The sequence below is a fragment of the Cibotium barometz genome, chromosome 30 (genome assembly GCF_041138505.1).
Source record: "Cibotium barometz isolate CiBa-2024 chromosome 30, ASM4113850v1, whole genome shotgun sequence".
NCBI lineage: Eukaryota > Viridiplantae > Streptophyta > Polypodiopsida > Cyatheales > Cibotiaceae > Cibotium > Cibotium barometz.
The window spans coordinates 45,958,670-45,976,004 of NC_141075.1; positions in this window are offsets into that span (position 1 = coordinate 45,958,670).

Consider the following 17,335-nt stretch of genomic DNA (forward strand, 5'->3'; position numbering starts at 1 on the left):
GTGGACTAAGGAGGGATAATGTGGAAAGACGAGAGTTTGATTTAGAAACTGTATTTTGTGACTGTTTGTAAATGACTGTTTTATGTCAAGAATGCTGGGGAAGCATTTTGACCATCTTGTGGATTAAGGTCATGAAGACCTAACTGTTAAAGTTGCAACTGCTGACGGAGAGTCAATGGAGGACGTCTCGCGTAGCAAGGTCGACCGAGGTCTTGACCAGCCTCGGTTCGATTTAAATGGTGAGCTTCCGGTACGGTGGATGAGGGACCAAGGAAGCGGCCTATGAGTGAAGCGCTAGGTCACCTGCGAAGGATCCTAGAGGGTGCTGACCATACGGTGCTCGGGCTCTGGGTCGCCCAGGATACCCACGCGTGCGTCGAGGAAGATATTGGAACAAGGAGTAAGAGTTGTTTTGTGAAACCGGGCATGGATCTGGTTGATTGACCTTGCTGGTCTTCAATGGATGAGTCCATGGCTCTTTATATGGATCTGTTGGTTGATCTTGCTGATCTTCAACGAGAGTCCATCTTGATTTTTATAAGTGATTATATTGCCGAGTATTATGGGCTAGGAACTATTGAAAAGGCCCCCTGTGTGGACAGGTGGTGAGCGTTCTAGTTGCCAATGATGCCATAGATACTCTGATGAAGGAATGATGGGAAATTATGAATCAACCGGATAAATTGGAAGATTATGATCAGTAGTACTATGGTTTCATTAAAGGATTGTTTTAAAGTTAGTTGATGCTAAGAAAAAGGCAATTTCATATTGGGTGTGTAAGTGGTGTGGCTAGTTCTATGTTTGCATGAACTTCCGGCTAGGGGGCCTTGGAACTCTTTTCCTTGGTACCCGGGACAAAACCTAACCAAATTCCAAAATTGGATCCCATCACTACAGTGGTTGGGCGGTTGGCTAACCCATGGGATCGGATGGGGTTAGGCTGGACTGATGGATCCGTAAATCGAGATTTAATTTCTATTATTACGATAGATGAAGTAAATCCCGGATAGAAATTGTTCTATGGATAGGAATCAACGGCTGTGCCTCTTGATGGGGAAAAAAGCGTTGATCCCAATGATCCAAGTGCAAGTTCTTCCTTGATTTGACCAAGTACCGTTAAAGGAGCAGTCAGATCAGTTTGATCAGTAATGATCTTGACTACGTTAGAGTAAAGAGTTATCCTGGTGAATCGCCCGTGCTTTCCGGGTAAAGGAAGTTTTTCCGGTTTCGGTTTTGGACAAACCGACGGATTAGTCTCTTGTCCGGATATCCGTGGGCGAGGCCCCGAGTGTTGGACCCCTGTCCCGCGCGAGAAGTGCTACTTCCGCTGCTAGTACCCCGAATCCGTTGCTCGGTGGGAATAGGGATCTTACAATCTTGGAGAAAATTTCCTACTCATCGACACCTTGACCATGCAGAGATTCAAGGATACGATTCATAGGTAAGACCTAGTCCTATCCCGCAGGGGAGAGCGTGGTCTTCTAAAAATCAAATCACCCATAGGGTAATTTATCATAATTTGGGCAACTACTAGTCTTGATTCCTAGAGACAATGCTTTTTTCCTCATCCATGCAAGGCACAGCCCGCTGGCCTAGTCTTCTAGAATAGAATTGCTTGAGAACGTATTTATCTAGCGTAGGGCTTTCACTTAATATGTTGGAAAGCTACCCGACTAATTGGGTCCACTCGTCCATAGGATGGTGCCGTCGGGGCATTCCATCCTCCCACTTTCCACCCTACTCACATGTCAATTTGTTTTCTAATTAATCCTACCACACTATTTGACATAAATAAACATGTTCCTTAAGGCCCTTTTCACAAGGTTTGTTAAAACAGCCTTTTTCTACAGTACAATAATGCCAAAGATAAGATTTATAAAAAAAGGTTTATACATGAATCAATTCCATACAAGCCATGAAAAGATGTAGGGGGGAAGAGAGCTTGAGCTCTTGCAAGCACACACACACACTCACAAAACCCTAATAGAGAACACACACGGTGAGAGGCTGAAAATCTTCTTACTTCTCTACTCAACTCTCAACACACCATATACAAGAATAAGAGTACACACAATATGAAAGGTACTCAACCAAATACATACACGGGTTCTCTATAGTGTGAACCCGACTAAATGAGCTGGCGCTATAACTATGCCAGTCTCTAGAGTGGCTGTCACACAGCCTGTCATCCCACTGGCCGCACTGAATCTGCGGAGCTTCTCTGTACCCAATGCTTTGGTGAAGATGTCAGCTACCTGATCCTCTGTGCTGACATAAACAAGGTCAAGGTCTCCTGCCAAGACCTTCTCTCTAACGAAGTGGTAGTGGACCTCTATGTGCTTCGTACGAGCATGAAAGACTGGGTTCCTGGCCAACTGTATACTACTAATGTTGTCACAGAAAATGACAACTTGTCTATCCACCGATAGACCCAAATCTGCAAGTAGCTTCCTCAACCAAGCTACCTCACATGCTGCCATAGCAGCTCCTCTGTACTCGGCCTCTGTACTCGATAGAGCAACCGTAGGCTGCTTCTTGCTGCTCCAAGTCACAGCAGCACTCCCCAAAGAAAACATGAATCCACTGGTAGATCTTCTGTCTGAGATACTACCAGCCCAATCAGCATCTGTGTACCCATGTACACATATCTCTGTCCCAGTCTCATAGAATAGTCCACAATGCAAAGTAGACCTCACATACCTCAGTATGCGTCTGACTGCATCCAAATGCGGTTTCCGTGGAACCTGCATAAACTGACTCACCAACCCAACAGCATAGCTCAAATCTGGTCTGGTGATCGTCATGTAGATCAAACTTCCTACTATGCTCCTATACATAGTAGGATCCTCCAAGATCTCTCCTGAGTCTGCACTCAACTTGCCATTCTGATCCAATGGCACAGAAATAGGCTTACAGCCTGTCATACCATACTTGGACAACATGTCCAAGCCATACTGTCTCTGCAGTAATCCAATACCATGTGGTGACCTAATCACCTCAATGCCCAAGAAATATCTGAGCTCCCCCAGATCCTTCATCTCAAACTTCTGTCTAAGCAAGATCTTTACATCAAAGATCTCTGCATCATGGTCCCCCGTAATGATCAAGTCATCTACATAGATGACAACAAGCACAACTCCTCTATCACCATGTCTCACATACAATGAGAAATCTGCATTGGCTACATGAAAGCCAATAGTGACAAGATATTAAGAAATCTTGTCAGACCATGCTCTTGGTGCTTGCTTTAAGCCATACAAGGCTTTCTTCAACCTGCAAACATGCTCGGGGTGACCCACATCCTCATAACCAGGTGGCTGCAACATATACACCTCTTCTTGCAAATCCCCATGCAAGAATGCATTCTTTACATCCATCTGATGTAAAGACCATTGTTTTGACGCAGCCACTGCTATCACAACTCTCACCGTTGCCATCTTGGCAACTGGGCTGAAAGTTTCCTCATAATCAATCCCATATGTCTGCGCATATCCTTTGGCTACCAATCTAGCCTTGTACCTGTTTATGCTCCCATCACTGTTATGTTTAACTTTGTACACCCACTTGCATCCAATGGCTTTCTTGCCTTCAGGCAATTGCACTAAATCCCAAGTTTCATTTCCATATAGTGCATCCATTTCCTCATCCATAGCTTTCTCCCAATACACATTTCCAACAGCCTCATCAATGCATGTGGGCTCTACAACCTGCACAACCTTTGCCATATATGCATAGTGATGTGCCACATAACCATCATATGTAAATCTCTGCACAGGGTTCTTCACTCTCCCTGATCTTCGCAGCTTTTCATTCATGGCTTCCATAGCCTTCTTTACACCAGGTGTTCTCATAGCTGGGATCCCAAGCTCCTCATCAAGGCTCATATCTGAGCCACTAGACTCTCCATCAACATGAGAATGCCCTGCAGAAATGTCAGGCATACCAAGGGGCTCAACCACTTTCTCTTTTCCTTTACGTGATGTACTAATCACATTTGCAGGGCTGGTATTATGACGCAGCCTGCCACTCCATGGTCTATCAACAGACCCACTAGATGAGGACTCTCCTGGTCCACTCAAAGACTGTGATTGCTGACCTGCATTCTGTGCAACCACACTTCCACTCAAATCAGCCCCAACAGCTTCTTTTTCAGCAGCATACCAGCTGCTCATCTCATCAAAGACAACATCCCTGCTTACCCTCAACTCACGTGTAGCAGGGTTATAACACCTGTATCCCTTTTGCTCAAGGGAATATCCAATAAACACACATTTTTCAGCTTTCGGATCCAGCTTGGTTCTCAGCTCATCTGGCACATGCACATATGCAATGCATCCAAAAACTTTCAGATGAGATAAATCTGGTTTTCTGCCAGTAAACCTCTCCTCTGGAGTTACATCATGTATGGCTGCAGTTGGAGTCCTGTTCATGATGTATACTGCTGTAGAAACAGCCTCAGCCCAATAGCAATGCGGCATATTTTTCTCTTCCATCAATGCCCGCGCAATCTCAGCAATGTGCCTGTTTTTCCGCTCAGCAACTCCATTTTGCTGCGGAGTGTATCTGCATGTATACTGTCTCCGAATTCCATTCTTCTTCAAAAATTCAGAGAACTCATTGGAGAAGTATTCTCCCCCTCCATCTGACCTTAGGCACTTGACATATTTTCCTGTTTGCTTTTCAACCAAAACTCTGAAATTCTGAAAGTGAGTGAAAACCTCACTCTTCTCCTTCATGAAATATACCCACACTTTCCTTGTGTGGTCATCAATGAAAGTGACATAGTACCTGCAGCCTCCCATAGACACGGTCTTCGTAGGACCCCATACATCTGAATGCACAACATCTAGTGCATTTCTGCTCACATATCTGTTACGTGGAAACACATGCTTTGTTTGCTTCCCAAATTGGCATGCTTCACATATTTTCTGCATACCTTCCACTTTAAATTTTGGCAGCCCTGTCACAATTCCGTTTGTCTGCATAGACTTCAATCTCTGCACATTCACATGTCCAATTCTTTTATGCCATATGTCTGTGTCTGCAATAACTCCTGAACCATTTGCAAACATCGCAGCACTCATTTCAGGCATGTCTACATCCAACGTAAACATTCTGCCCACTCTGTTGCCTTTTGCAACCAACCTGCACTTGTCTTTGAAATCTTCAACATAACACCCATCAGGGTTAAACTGAACCTGCAACCCCTGCTCAATCATCTGGCCAACTGAAACCAGATTCTTTGTTATGTTCGGTACATGAAGTACATCTGCAAGGTACTTCACTTTGCCATCCTGCATAGATAATGGCACATCTCCAACGTGGGCAATTGGATGAGCAGTGTCATCCCCTGTTTCCACAAAACCTGGTCTTTCCGGGTTCTTCATCTCCTTGAACCACTCCCCATGACTCGTCATGTGGTTCGAAGCGCCTGAATCCACATACCATACATTATCTTTTTGTGCTGCATCAACATTTTCAGACATGGCATTTACAACATGCTGCATAACAAACAACCTTTCATTGTCCTCATTATTTCTGCTCGAGGATGCATAGTTGTTTTGCTGAACTTTCCCATTTTGCATGTCAGCCTGCTTCTTATAACATTCTGACTGCACATGTCCTAGCTTACCACAATAGTAGCATTCACGTGCATCATTATATTGCCTTTGCCAATTTCCACGGCCTCTTTGACTCCCCCTGCCTCTGAATTTGCCTCTTCCACCTGCGTGTTGTTGTTGTTGTTGATTTTGGGACTGTTGTTGCTGCTGCTGCTGCTGGCCATAATTCTGATTACCTGTTCGGCCACCTCCTTGACCGCGTCCACGGTCTCCTCTACCTCGTCCTCTTCCTGAACTCGTGTAGAAGGCCTGTTGCTCTGAACTGTTTTTACTTTGTGAAGACTGTTGGTCTTCACCCAAGTTCTTCTCTTCGATAATCAGCATAGACACCAAGTCTGTAAAGTTGGGAATGTTTTCCCGAGTCTGAATAGACGTCTTGAACGCCTTGTATTGTGGCCCGAGACCACGTAGACAGACTTCCACCTTGTCATCATCATCTACTGACACACCAATAGATGCAAGGGATTCCACAATACCCTTTATCTTCAGCGCATAGTCATTCACAGACATGCTCTTTTTCTCCACAGTATGAAGTTCATTCTTCAACTGTATCTTACGTGCCTTGGTGTTTGTTTCATAAAGCTTTACCAAGGTGTCCCACGCCTCCTTGGGGGACTTGGCATCCTGAATGTGCCCAATCATGGTGTCCTGTATACTAATGGAAAGCCAATACATAACCTTCCTGGCTCCTTGGTTCCAGTCTTTAAACTCTTTTACATCTGCAGCAGTCGGATTTATATCCGGTATCTCCGGTGCCTCTTCATGCTCACCTTCTATGTAGTCCCAATAGCCTCTTCATGCTCACCTTCTATGTAGTCCCAATAGCCTTTTCCCATCAGGAAATTAGTCAACCTGAACCTCCAAGCATGGAAGTTATTCTTGTCCAGCTTCTCAGCCACAATCTGTGTTATGCCATCATTAGACATCTTGCCAAACACACAATTTTACCAGAAACTGCACTCTGGTTTTTCCTGCACAACTGCTGTATTTTCTGCACAGCGGTACTATAGTACTCTCAAATGTCACCAACAGTGACTTCAATGTGCATACATACACCCAATGGCAACTGTAGACCTCTTTGCAGCACCCACAGTGTCTGCACAGTCAATCTGTCTTCCTGCAGTTCTTAAAACAGAGTTCTGCAGAAATCGATGACTTACCCGCAGTGCTTGAAATCGCCTGCTTTCTGAAAAACGGAGGTCCAGACGCGCCCGAAACGCGTTTTCGGCCCGACAAATGCAGTCCTACGCAGTCCGTAGGACTGTGTAGTTGCCCTATAGCTTCACTCCCGCGAAGAAAGCTCCTCAATCGGAGATCGTTTGCCGGTGCCTCCCGTAGAGCTCCCGACAAGGGTGTAGTCACCAACACAATAGGGAAGAGTAGTTGCAGCTCTTACCCTCGTACCGCTTCCTGTGGTTCTCTTGCTTGCAGCTCAGCCCTTAGCACGAACCAGGCTCTGATACCATGAAAAGATGCAGGGGGGAAGAGAGCTTGAGCTCTTGCAAGCACACACACACACTCACAAAACCCTAATAGAGAACACACACGGTGAGAGGCTGAAAATCTTCTTACTTCTCTACTCAACTCTCAACACACCATATACAAGAATAAGAGTACACACAATATGAAAGGTACTCAACCAAATACATACACGGGTTCTCTATAGTGTGAACCCGACTAAATGAGCTGGCGCTATAACTATGCCAGTCTCTAGAGTGGCTGTCACACAGCCTGTCATCCCACTGGCCGCATATCACCCAAGATCTCACCAACCATGCCAGTGGTGTAAGTGCGGGGCCTATCCCCCAGGCGGGTCATCAGTGTCCACCGCCTCACTAGAGCTCGATATCTCAACAAGCCAAACCGGCTCTCTTATTCTTTTCCTTTATACTGCACATGATCTAGAATTCGGCCTTCCAGCCTCTACATGCTGGGCAAAATCCTACGGGACCATACACCTCATCATCGGCCGCCCGCCCCGCTGGGGCGAGGACTCAAGCCGGCCTGTCGCCCTCTCAAGCTCCGTCGCTCGATCCTCCCATCCCTCAGAGGGATGTCTACACCGCACTGCCTGGGCCCTCAAAACTAGGCAGCATCACAATCACTCGCCTCAATCGGCGAACTTCATTCTCCCAATGGTATGAGGGATACCATGGGCTAACTCTGGGCCTTACTAACGTCTCCGCCGTCTGGCTATACAAGCACAAGAACGGGGCAGCGTCAAGGCAGGGAGAGTTGTACCTGTACCTTAATTTAACCAAGATAACAATCCATTTACTCAACTAAACCATAGGACTAGAATCCATGTTACCTTCTTAAGAAAACAATCCTTTTCACAAAGATTTTTGCATTTCAACTTGAGATTGCGATAAGACATTCTTTATTGAGGCATATGCTATTGTTTAAAAGAATACAAACTTTAACTAGTAAATCAATCAAAGAGATCACTATTAACAATTAATAGAGAAGCCGCGGCCATACCTCAATCTCTAAGAATGATATAAAATTGAAAAAAAATAAGTATATACCTTATAGAAATTTGTCGTTTGCTCGATAACAAAATATGTATATACCTTATAGAAATTTATCGTTTCTCGTTACCTTTGCTCGATAATAAGAGCTTTAGAACTTGACATATGAGAATAGAGTCTTCTAATACCTTCTCTTACGATTGAAATCATCCAATCATCCCCAAGCTTTATCTCCTCTTACTCGTACTGTGACTTTTCTCTCTTTTGAAGGTCTATGGCAAAATAGCCTTCTCTTTGCAGGGCTACAGCATACTATTCTTTCTTTAAAAGAAAAGCTATGGAGTTTTGGTCTCTTCCTCTGAATGACCATAGCAATCTAGCCTTCTCTTCTAAGATATTAGATAAGAATGAAGGGATATATACATCTCAAGCTCTAGGATTACCTTGAGGCTACTTGCTGCCTTCTTACAGTTTTCCCTGTGTAGAGACGCTGACAAAAGCAGCAAATTGTTTCGGCCATAACTCTCTGATAAAAACTCAGAATATGGTTATATAACTAGTCAAAAGAATCGAAAGGCATCTAATTTACAAGCTAATGCAAGTAGAATAGGCAAAAACGTCCGTATATAGCCACAAACGCGTCATTTTTAGAAACGCCTTGCTTTTCCACATTTTTAGTATGCATGGACTCTAAATATGTAAAAGTACTCTAAATATGACCTCTTATCACCTAAATTCGAATTTCTATTTTTGGAGATACTTATCTCTTAATAGAACTATTCTTGTCTTCTTATTTCTTTTAGGATTTTTGGAGCTAATATTTTTATTCTAACACTTTCCTAATGTTTCTAGCCTTATTGTCTCACTCTTCTCTAAGTGCACTCTCTTTCCTTATTGAAATCCATATTAAAAGAGACACATACATACATGGCTTGGGAGGGACCTTACAATTAAGACTTAGTGGACTATCTTAAGTGTTTCCCCTATTTTGGAAGGGGGAAACCTTACAAGTGGTATCAGAGCCGATCTTAGTTCCTAGGATTTATTTTTCAAAGGTTAATTGTTAAGGGATTAAAACAAGTGATTGTTTATCATATGAGGACGAATCAATCATCTCTACTGGCCATAGAAGTGGTTTGAATATACTAACATGTTGAGACAATCATCCTATGAAATTGTGCTTGTATCTTGGGGGTGCACACGCAAGATATTTGTACAATAAATTTGAGAAATAAGATTGGGGAGGAAACCTTTTGAGGAAAAACATAGGGTGATTGAATTAAGAAATCAGTGAGCTGAATGACTAGAAGAATAGACCGAAACTTTGTTTAGAGAAATTTTTGGGATATATCTCATTAATTTGTATATTATAAATTATTAAGATTTAACTCCATTAAGGTTTGAATAGTTGACGTGTGAATGCCATCCATTGGATGCTTTACACTAGGACGATCATCCAAGAACTTGAACCTTTCTCAGACAAACATGACTTCAGATGTGTAATTCCCAGAGGATCATACTCTTAGATGTGTTAATCTCAAGATACTAGATGTGTAATTTTTAGAAAACTAATCATCTCAGACGTGTCAATCCTGATAATCTTTGGATGTGTCAATCCCAAGGTACCAAATGTGTAATTCTTAAAAAAATAAAGATCTCAGATATATCTAGAGTGCCTTCAGATGTGGTGCTATGATAAGTATTTGATAGTTTTGAACTTTTCATGGATACAATGGAAGAAGAAAGTTCACCCTTGCTCGTCTAAAAATCATAAGAAATGCCAAATTAGTTGGAAGCGCTATTGTCAATCTAACCACTGGAACTAAAATCAGTTATGAAATGCCATGAAAGTACACCTTCATGAAAGGTTTTGTCCTCCAGGATTTTGAGAGGATAAAATGAATGAATTTTTGGAGCTAACCCAGGAAAGGAAGATCCTAAAAGAATACCATGAAACTTTTGTTAAACTTCTCCAATTTGCTCTAGAGAGATGGATGAGGTAACTCTTCTCCATTGACTCATTTGGAAGCTCAATCAACCTTTAAATAACCTTGTCAAACAAGAATGCAAAACCATCCTCTATTTCAGAAGCCATAATTATAGCCAAAGACTATGATAAAGTTTTTTTATATAGAAAGTGTCGAGAAGGACATGAGTCCTTCCATGTTAATCAAGAAGAGGTCTCCTAATTCAAGAGGAACGTCAAGCCCACCCCTGGCTACAAGGAATCACGAGCTAGAGCAAAAATTAGGTCAAGAAATAGGGATAGCAGGGTTAAAGATAATCGAACTCAACAAGTATTTCTATGAGTAAATAGAAGAGGATTGGTGCAAGATTCATGTGAAGTAATGTACATGATGAATACAGGAATTCTACAAGACGATACTAAGATTATGAAATTGCTATCATAGGTTAGATTGCATAAAGGATTGATTCCCTTACGTTTTTCCATGACAATTTGTTAAGTACCATATTACATGGGGGTATAGAATAAGGAATTCGAAGGTTCATATCATATGAGAGGTATATGGATGCATGAAATTAGGATAATAAGGCCAATTAATTTTAGAATAATAAAGACCTTTTGGAGGCACAATAAAACGAGCCAAACACATGAAATAAGGGACTCTTTAAGAACAATGTTTAGATAAAAGAAGATTTCTACCTAGTGGAAACACCACTTTGAAAGAGAGGAGGATTTACTTAGATGATACCCCAGCTCGCGAGATATAGATTTCAATAAGGAAAGAGAGTGCACTTAGAGAAGAGTGATACAATAAGGCTAGAAACATTAGGAAAGTGTTAGAATAAAAATATTAGCTCCAAAAATCCTAAAAGAAATAAGAAGACAAGAATAGTTCTATTAAGAGGTAAGTATCTCCAAAAATAGAAATTCGAATTTAGGTGATAAGAGGTTATTTTTAGAGTACTTTTACATATTTAGAGTCCATGCATACTAAAAATGTGGAAAAGCAACGCGTTTCTATAGATGGCGCGTCTGTGGCTATATACAGATGTTTTTGCCTATTCTACCCGCGTTGGCTTGTAGACTAGATACCTTCCGGTTCTTTTGATTGGTTATATAACCATATTCTGAGTTTTTATCAGAGAGTCGTGGCTGAAACAATTTGCTGATTCTGTCAAGGTCTCTACACAGGGAAAACTGTAAGAAGGCAGCAAGTAGCCACAAGGTAATCCTAGAGCTTCAGATGTATATATCCCTTCATTCTTATCTAATATCCTAGAAGAGAAGGTTAGATTGCTACGGTCTTTCAGAGGAAGAGACCAAAACTCCATAGCTTTTCTTTTAAAGAAAGAATAGTATGCCGTAGCCCTACAAAGAGAAGGCTATTTTGCCATTGACCTTCGAAAGAGAGAAAAGGCACAGTACGAGTAAGAGGAGATAAATCTTGGGGATAATCAGATGATTTCAATCGTAAGAGAAGGTATTAGAAGACTCTATTCTCATATGTCAAGTTCTAAAGCTCTTGTTATCGAGAAAAGGTAACGATAAACGATAAATTTCTATCAGGTATATACATATTTTGTTTTTCAATTATATATCATTCTTAGGGGTTGAGGTATGGCCCCGGCTTCTCTATTAATTGTTAATAGTGATCTATTTGATTGATTTACTAGTTAAAGTTTTTATTCTTTTTAAACAATAGCATATGCCTTAATAAATAAATGTCTTATCGCAATCTCAAGTTGAAATGCAAAAATATTTGTAAAAAGGATTGTTTTCTTAAGAAGGTAACATGGATTCTAGTCCTATGGTTTAGTTGAGTAAATGGATTGTTATCTTGGTTAAATTAAGGTATAGGTACAACTCTCTCTGCCTCGATGTTGCCTCGTTCTTGTGCTTGTATAGCTGGACGACGGAGACATTAGTAAGGCCCGGAGTTGGCCCATGGCAACCCTCATACCATTAGGAGAATGAGGTTTGCCGATTGAGGAAAGTGATTATGATGCTGCCTAGTTCTGAGGGCCTAGGATAGTGCAGTGAATTAGCCCACCCTGGTGTGTAGACATCTCTCTGAGGGGCGGGAGGATCAAGCGACGAAGCCTGAGAGGGCGACAGGCCGGCTTGAGTCCTCGCCCCCAACGGCGACGGCGGCCGATGATGAGGTGTATGGTCCCATAGGGTTTTGCCCAGCATATAGAGGTTGGAAGGCCGAATTCTAAATCATCGACAGTATAAAGGAAAAGAATAAGAGAGCCGGTTTGGCTTATATGGAATTGATTCATGTATAAATATTTTTTTATAAATCTTGTCTTTGGCATTATTGTACTGTGGAAAAAGGCTATTTTAACAAACCTTGTGAAAAGAGCCTTAATTAAGGAACATGTTTATTTATGTCAAACAATGTGGTAGGATTAATTAAAAAACAAATTGACACGTGAGTAGGGTGGAAAGTGGGGAATGGAATGCCCCGATAGCACCATCCTACGGACGGGTGGACCCAATTAGTCAGGTAGCTTTCCAACATATTAAGTGAAAGCCCTACGCCAGATAAATAGGTTCTCAGGCAATTCTATTCTAGAAGACTAGGCCAGCGGGGCTATGCCTTGCATGGATGAGGAAAAAAGCATTGTCTCTAGGAATCAAGACTAGTAGTTGCCCAAATTATGATCAATTACCCTATGGGTGATTTGATTTTTAGAAGACCATGCTCTCCCTGCAGGATAGGACTAGGTCTTACCTATGAATCGTATCCTTGAATCTCTGCATGGTCAAGGTGTCGATGAGTAGGAAATTTTCTCCAAGATAAGACTTAGTGGACTATCTTAAGTGTTTCCCCTATTTTGGAAGGGGGGAACCTTACAATACTAGCTTGAGGAGTGTGCAATGCATTTCCATGTGAAGGTCCCGCAAAAGATCCATAAGCTTGTGGCCCTATTGGTGGAAAAGCATTTGGTATATATGGATGCAACATAGGTCCACCGTAAGCTTCTATGCCTTTATCCGCATCTTGCCTCAAGCTTGAGATCCCATTATGCAACTCCTTGCTCATAGAGTCAAACTTGTCCGCCATAAACTGAAATCTCTAGTCCATTCTTTCAATCATGGTTTGCATGAGATTAAACATGTTATTCATGTTCATGTCCCACCTTCTTTAGGGATTTATGTAACATTTACCTCTTGATTCATCCCCTCATTGGTGTTGCCACCAATTTCTCTTGCAAAACTCCTTGAGCAACCTAATTTACATTTTGTCTTGCCTCCAATGTGACCACTTCGTACTCAAGAGTTTCCTTGTAGTTCCCTTGTTGAGTTTGCCCTTCGGCATCATCTCAATTGCTCCAACATACCTTTGGAAGGGTTCTCAAACACCAATTTACAAGCTCTTTAGCTCTTTAGGGAGGCAATGACGTGTAGAACCCCCGTGTATGATCACTTTGACCAAGGTCAATGCACAAGTACTCTCTCTTTTGACTTTTCTTTAAAAAGTCAACCGATGAGTAATTTTCCACTTTGACCAAGCAAACGTCTGATTCTTGAAGTCTTTAGCTTGCCGGAATGAAAAAAGAGCATACTATTCAACTATGATGTCAACATAGGTTCAGTTTAGGAATCCTAATTTCTGTAAAAATAGGGTATCTAGTGGAAAAATGGATGTAGCGGATAGCTCAAGTGTCCGAATGGTGAGATCTAAGGCTATATGGGAAGCTTAGGTTATGGGGAACCTAGCCCTATGCTCACTTTGCCAAAATAAAGTGTTGTTTTTTACTGGGTAGCCTTCTTGTCTTGCCCAAGTAGACTTGCCAATTGGAGAAGTAAACGGAGTCCAATTCGAACACTTGAGGGCTCCAAACGTAGCCCTTGGAGAGTAGAATGAAACTATGAAAACACCTTGAAAGTATCCCTAACCCTCTCAGACTGAATTAGGTTTAGTACCACAACAGAGAAAACTGTTAAACTTCTCTCCGATCACAATGAGATCACAATCTGCGCTTCCCCTTTGCTTTGGTATTGTCTCGGACCTTATTTGAAGGCATGAATCTCATCAATTTGTAACTTGGCATCCACATGTAACCTTAAGTGCCTTGCATAAGTTCTTTTTGCACAATTTTTGATAGCACCTCCTTTGTTTTTATAACCAAATCTCAATATCAAATCAACTGAAATCAATTCCCCCCCGGCTTCTCCTCCAAATTATGAGGTACGCTCACACATCACTTGCTTACTAGAAATTGAAATGTGAATGCAAGTGTGTGTGAGTTATATAGTATGAACTTGAAAGTGTATATGAATCACTTACAATTGGCACTTATAGTTACATGCCCCATCATTGAAATTTATAAGCATAAGTTTTCAATGTATTTGGTACCAAATCCTTTATCAAAAGCTCAAGGAAACACATGAAAGCCAACCATGTGAATCATAGCATATCTCCATGCACCAGTATGCATGCAATGTGCCATAATCAACTCCAATGTCACCACAATGCACTCAATCTTGACTATGTGAGACCAATATTGCCCAAACAATTCACCAATATGATGCAGATTCAAGTGCAAATCATCAAAGGCAATATAAGCATGTATGTGGCTTCCATGTCCATGGAAAGCTTACCAAAACCCTCAAGATTCAAGAAATAAAGCAATGAAGCTCTATTGAAATGATTTCTTAATCAACCAAGGTGATGGATAAAGCCAATCTTGCCATTATGATTAACCGTTAAGCTTATGGTAATAAGAACTTTGCTTTTCTTGATCTCTTGATGGCAATCAAGAGATCAAGAAAAGCCAATCTTGCCATCATGATTAACCATCAAGCTTATGGTAATAAGAACTTTGCTTTTCTTGATCTCTTGATGGCAATCAATGGTAGAAGCAAGGAAATAACCATAGTCAATCAATGAGCACTCACTGTATCAATCCACCATGAAGATGAAGGAAGAGTGAAGAATTTAAGGAACTATCCACATAGCAATGCCATACACTTGATGTAGTTATGGAGATCTTCAATGGTCGTCATTCATTGTAGCCAAGCCGCCCTTCTATGGAAGAAAAACATAACATGAAGAAGCTATTAATCCACCCATCCATGATGCTAATAAGTGGCCTCTAAGCTTGCTTAAGCTTGGGTAAAGCTTAAGCTTGGCTTAAGCTTACCTTTCAAGCTCTTAATCTCCACGAATCATTGGCTAAATCACGCGTAGCATAGAGTATCCAGCAAACAGCGCGACAAAGCTAGGCTAATCCAAGATTTTCTAAGCTTAAGTAAAGCCTCCCTTGTAACTTGAGGCTCAAAGAGGAGGAGAAATCAACACGAATTCAAGAAACCTGGCGCCATTAAATATGATATTTCCCAGTGATGACGGCCATGAAAACACAAATTGAAAGGTTCCATGGAAAGATCTTGATGTGCTCAAGCAAAACCCTCACACAATGCCTCTGTTCAGCCCCATTGAGACCCTATTTTTCTCCTTCAAGATCAAGAAAGAAAGAAGGGAAAGCTTAAACGTTTTGGATTAATGCTAATCTTGATTAGTAAATTTTTCCCCAATTTTGGTTTTCCCATTCCAATTTGGAGCGGCTACCCTAAATTTTATTCCACAATGACCCATAGCCCCCCCCCCCCCCAAAAGCTTAGAACAACCAAAAATCAAAGAAATATCCATCATCCCACATCTCCATACCCATTTCTTGATCAAGAAATATCCATCATCCCACATCTCCATACCCATTTCTTGATCAAGAAATCAAGAAAATCAAGAAAGCCCAAGGAAATCGAGAAAGTCTAAGAAAACCAAGAAAATGCAGGAAATTTTTAAAAAATTCAAAAAATTAGATCAAAGACATGGCTCTGATACCAATGAAAGAAAGTGGCAATCTAGGTTTATCCTAATTATCCTCATTAGTCTTGGATTAGCCTAGATTATGGAGATTAGTCTAAGATTAGAGAGATAAGAGAGCATAAGACTTGTATATTCTTGATTATCACAAATGTGCCAAAATATGGCGTAAATGGCCTATATACAAGACCCCCCTCTTCACACTACCATAAGTGTGGTCCATGGGCATGGTCAATTGGCCTTGGGCCCATTATTCATATGAGACCACTCCACTTTTTTACAAGTCCTCACAATACTCAATCCAAGCTTGCACTCGAAAATACCTTAACAACCAAAAAATACACAATGAATTAATAACAATTTCAGCAAATGTACCCAAAATGTGTGTTGCATACACATATGTGTATATACATTACACATGTCTATACATATACTGAGAGTCATACATTTGTGTCTACACATACATGGATGCATATGTTATAAATGCTTAAGAATTTATGTACCTATATATATATATATACAAAATTTTAACTCACTCCCCCTCCCTTCTCTCTCTATCTCTCTTTTAAACCACACAAAAGGGTGGTAGTGGTGTAATCCAATGGTGGCACCTCCCTTTCTTTGTTTACTACCCACCTGGGTAGATGGATTTTACTTTAGACCATTGATGGCACCCCTATCGCATATGTAATGCTCCTTGCATTATAAGCTTGAGGACTTGTAAGACTAGAGCTTTGATTCTCCACCCAATCATATTTCAAATGGACCCTAAATTCATGGTTATATAGGCCTAAATGGTGCATGACCTTCCAACTTCAACCCCTTGGCCTTTCATTGGCTAATTATACCTTTTCATTAGCCAACGACTCTTCAGCCCTAGAAGGGGCCGCCCTCTTCTGTGTCTTGGGCTTCCATTTACTTCCCCTTTTACTTTAACTTTTATTAACTATTGCTTAGATATTTCCTATTTAAAATCCCTTGAACATTATTTATATGCAAAACTTTTACATCTTACCTTTTTTTAGTGTTTTCTGTTAGTCTCATAACATTTCTTCCCCCTTGAAAGAAAAGTTTTCGTCCTCGAAAACAAACTCAAGAAACCTTTTCTTCAGTGTAGCCACTCTTTTCCAAGTTGATCCTTGCATGCTACACTTCTAATTTTTTAAGTAATACCTTGGACTTAACTTTAGAACTTTTTCACTTTTTAAAGTTTTTGACTTATCCAAAACGTTTACATAGAGCAAGTCACCTTCCTCAAAGCGAATTGGTCTTCCTTTACCTTTCTCATAACAAATAGCATGATCCTATGCTCTTTTAATATTGATTTTTGCAATGTTTAGCATGTCTTTGGAAAAATCTATAGTTTTTTTTCTTATAATAAACATATGCTCGAAGCATATCTTCTAGGACTTGATTAATCCTTACCATCTATCCATCGCTT